This window comes from Cynara cardunculus, assembly GCF_001531365.2.
Source record: "Cynara cardunculus var. scolymus isolate 2C chromosome LG 7, CcrdV1, whole genome shotgun sequence".
In the NCBI taxonomy this organism is placed as follows: Eukaryota; Viridiplantae; Streptophyta; class Magnoliopsida; order Asterales; family Asteraceae; genus Cynara; species Cynara cardunculus.
The window spans coordinates 10,856,722-10,861,463 of NC_037534.1; the positions used below are offsets into that span (position 1 = coordinate 10,856,722).

At 33.6% G+C, this 4,742-nt stretch overlaps 1 pseudogene; it reads right to left on the minus strand.

Annotated features, from left to right (window-relative positions):
• Positions 1–534: 534 nt before the first annotated feature.
• Positions 535–2,783, minus strand: LOC112515168 (annotated as a pseudogene).
• Between the last annotated feature and the right edge of the window lie 1,959 nt (positions 2,784–4,742).

Consider the following 4,742-nt stretch of genomic DNA (forward strand, 5'->3'; position numbering starts at 1 on the left):
TGGCTGTGCAACTCCATTTCCGTAATAAACAGATGGTTAGGCTCAGAGATGATGATATAATGACATATATTGTTGCTAGAGAGAGTGGTAAATGGACAATGTTGACTGCATTTTTCGATAGAAATAAAGAAGACGATAGTGCAAAACAATATTTATATAAAGACTTTCCAAAACATTACACATAGAATGCGAGCGCACGTCGTGAGAATCCGAGAAAACAATGATCAATGATAGGACGATTGGTTTATGCTAATCCCTCCGAAGGAGAGCGGTACTACCTAAGCCTACTTTTATCTCATTTTAGTGGGCCTACATCTTTTAAAGATCTATTCACAGTCAATGACATATTATACCCGACCAGGGTCGTCCCAATCTTTTTGGAGGCCTTGTTACACTATTATAAAAAATATAAGTAGATTGGGCGACAAAACAAATAAAAGTTATATACAAAAGTTCATATTATATTTAAAGTCTTACAAATAAAAACAGCAAGACAAAGTAACAATGTAACATGTAAACTTCACTTGAATAAAATCATTCTTTTAACATTCTTGGAAACAAAATCTCAATAAGCTCTTCATAATCAACTTTCTCCAAAAAGTCAATTTCAAGTGCTATCATTGCAAGTTTGTTAAGCCTTTCTTGTGTCATTGTGGAGCGCATATAAGACTTCAACATCTTCAACTTTGAAAAACTTCTTTCTGCAGATGCAATGGTTACAAGAATAGTCAACAAAACTCAATAAGTAATAATCGCATTAGGGAAGCATTCAACATGTTTCAAATACTTTAAAATATCAAGAGGTCCGATCTTTTGTCTGGGTAAAAGATCTTGAAGTATCTTCAGTTCAACATATAAGTCATTCCCATCTATATCAGATTGGTCTTGTTTCTTCAGTGCATTTTCAAAATTAGTACAAGAAGACTTTAAACATGTATCATCCAAAGAACACAACTTATCAAATGTAAACAAAAACCCAAACACACTTTCATATTCTTGGTATTGTTCGAATCTCCTACTTAGTGAAACAATTGGATGATCAACGACACATAAGAAATAATTAACTCTAAATGACTCCTCCGTTGATTGTGAATTCATTTCAGATGCATCACAAGGATTTTCATCAAAATGTTTTTTTCTTCGAATTTCACGTCTTTGAGGAAACAACGGATCAATATCCAATTCAATGGCAATCATTTTTGCTGATTCTATAACATCTAAAAATTTTGTTTCTCTATATCCCTTAAAATAAGAAATCAGTCCCTTAACTTGATCAATAGCAACATCAATTAAGATATTTTCTGACTGTAAATGTTTACTAATCAAATTTACGGCATACAGTATTTCATACCAAACCACCATTGACACTAGAAACTCAAAATCACCAAGCTCATTGTGTGCCAAAGATTTTGCTTCACTTCTAATTTTTGAGTCATTATCTATTTCAGCCACTTGAAGTAAAGTTTCTCTTATCTCTAACACTTGAAATCTTATAGCCTTTACACTATCAATACGACTCTCTCAGCGAGTCGTTGACAATGACTTGACGGTCCATTCTTTTACATTATCTTTAAACACTTGCCATCTTTTAGTGGAATTAGCAAATATTGTATAAATACGTTGAATTATTCCAAAAAAATCTCTAGCTTTACCACAAGTATAGGCTATATCACACAAAGTTAAATTAAGACTATGAGAAGCACAAGAAGTATAAAATGCTCTAGGATTTATATCTAGTAGTTTCCTTTGTACTCCTTGATGTTTTCCCTTCATGTTTGAACCATTGTCATAACCTTGTCCTTGCACATCATCTAAATCCAAAACAATAGATTTTAATTAAGCTACTAGAACATCAAACAAACCTTGGCCCGTGGTATTATCTACTTCCAAAAATCCTAGAAAAGATTCCTCAATGCTAACAATTTTAGAAGAGACATCTACATACCTTAATATCAAGGACATTTGTTCTTGATGACTTATATTGGGAGTGCAATCAAGGATAACTAAAAAATACTTTGCCTCTTTTACTTTATTAATAATTTCACATTTAAGTCTCCTGAAAGCAAAATTATCAACTCATTTTGAATTCTAGGACCAAGATAATGAACATGTAAATCATCATTTGTAATACGTTGAACATGATCTTGAATAATTGGGTCAAATTCAGCCAACATCTCAATCAAGCCCAAAAAGTTACCATTGCTATTCTCATACAATTTTGCTTTACTTCCACGAAATGCAAGATTATGTTTTGCAAGAAATTTTACATTAGAAACAACTCTTACCAAAAAAAAATTCCAATTTTTTTTTCTTTTTCTATTTGGGTTTGAACAACTTTGTCAATGGTTTGAATCTTTTGAAGTCTTAGCCGCAAATCATACCAAGTTTTCATATTCATTACATAATATATACTTGTTTCATGCTCCTTAAATCTAGTGCTAAGGTGTGATCAATCCCCCAATCCATCATATGTTAACTGACCTTTTATATGTCTTTTTTTCAAGATTTTACAACAAAAACAAAATACCTTATCAAGCTCTACTGAATATACAAGACAATCTCTATCACATTTCTCCCCATTTGATAAAATTCTAGTATACCATGTGGCAGAAAAAACGTTTAGACGATTTATCTTTAGGACCTTTCTGAACAGACAAATCTCTTTTAGGACCCTTAGCAACAAACACATCAATCATTTTAGAATCTAATGCATCCCAATTTCTTGAATCAAATATATCAAAATGAACAAAAAAAATCATCAACATTAGTAGCATCATCACCATTAGTAGCATCAGTGTGATAACTGGATCATGGTTACCACCCAAGGTAAATTAATGTGTGATTATCTGATTAAATAATTTCGTGATAGCATGATAAATTGTTATATTGATCATGCTGGTATGTGAAAATGTGCATAATATAAAATGCATATGTTATATATATATATATACACATAATATATGTATGCATGCATGTGTGTGTGCATGTGTGCATAAGTGTATATGGTAGTGTGAATAAGAAAAAGGGGCTGATTAGCCGACTTTCCTGATTTGGAAAGTATAAAAGGGAGGTTGAGCCTCCATATTTTTCCTTCTTGCTTTGGCAAAAGTTGTGTGATTTGAAAAGAGAAGAGAGTTGACCGGATTATTCTTGGCTAAAGATTCAAGTGTTTAGTTTCAAAAGCTTGATAAGGTGAGTAGTTTCTAAAACTCTTTTGCATAAAAATTATTACTGGTTTCATATGAATTTTTCTGAATATGGATAGAAATCAGTCTTTTAGCTCTAAGTGTTTATCCGGATATTAAACCGGACAAGGTTTGACCGGATTACTTTAAATCGGACAAAGGATGGACGAAGTATTGTCCGGACTATTTTAAATCGGAAAAAGGTTAATCGATGTGTTGTCCGGATTGTCTTAAATCGGTTAAGTGTTGATCGGGTTATGATTGGTAAGAAAAGTTATATTTTTAAACTGAGAAGTAAGAATACGACCAAATAGTGGCCAGATTATTTTAAATGGGCTAAGTAATGAGCGGGGTATTGAACGGACATGTTATCTGGACAAAGATGGTTTATATTCTAAGTGATAAATCATTCAAGCTTTATGCGGGGTATTGACCGGAATTTGTTATCCGGACAAAGTTGAAATTTGTTCAAGTGTTAAATCGGACAAAGCTTAGGCTGGGTTGTCCGGATAGTTGACCGGAGTTGAAGTCCGGCTAATCAAGTTGACCGGATTGAAAATGTGGTCTTGTGTTTTTAATAAGAAATGTGATTTTTCTCATAAAAAGGAAGTTTTGAAAGAATGATTTTGTATTGATAATAATTTCAAGGGCTGCGGTTTATTTGAAATTATTCTGTGAAATATTTTGATGAGGAAATAAGGGTGGCATATCAAGGAGATGTGTACGATGGGATAAGGGTGTCATATCAAGGAGAGGTGTACCTTTGGATATAAGGGTGGCATTTGTATGTGTGTTGTATGATATAACTCATTCTATTATATCCTTTAGGACTACCGTGGTCCGGAGTCTTTATTTCTTTGTGANNGATATGTTGAGAAGTTGTATTATTGACTTCGGGGGATCATGGGAAGATCATTTGCCATTGATAGAATTTGCATATAACTCTAGTTATCATTCCAGTATCCAAGGGGCACCGTATGAAGTGTTGTATGGACGTAAATGTCGAACGCCATTATGTTGGAATGAAGTGGGTGAAAAACAGTTGACGGGTCCTGAAATTGTCCAAGAAACTTCTGAAAAGATTGAACTGATCCGTGAAAGAATCAAAACAACACAAGATCGCCAGAAAAGTTATGCTGATAATCGTCGAAAGCCAATTGAGTTTGGTATAGGTGATTTTGTGATGTTAAAAGTTTCGCTATGGAAGGGTGTTATCAGATTTGGAAAGAAAGAAAAGCTCAGTCCAAGGTATGTGGGGCCATTCAGAATATGTAAGAGAATTGGGCCAGTAGCATATCAGTTAGAGATGCCAGAAAAACTGAATCTAATTCACAACACTTTTCATGTGTCGAATTTACGGAAATGTATGGTTGATCCGAGTTTTGCTACACCGTTACCAGAAATCCAATTAGACAGTAAGTTGAATTTTGTAGAAACACCGAAAGCTGTAATCGACAGAAAGATCAGGGTGTTGAGAAACAAAGAAATAAGTCTGGTGAAAATTCAGTGGAAGTTTCACAAAGGACCGGAAGCAACATGAGAATTGGAGTCAAAGAT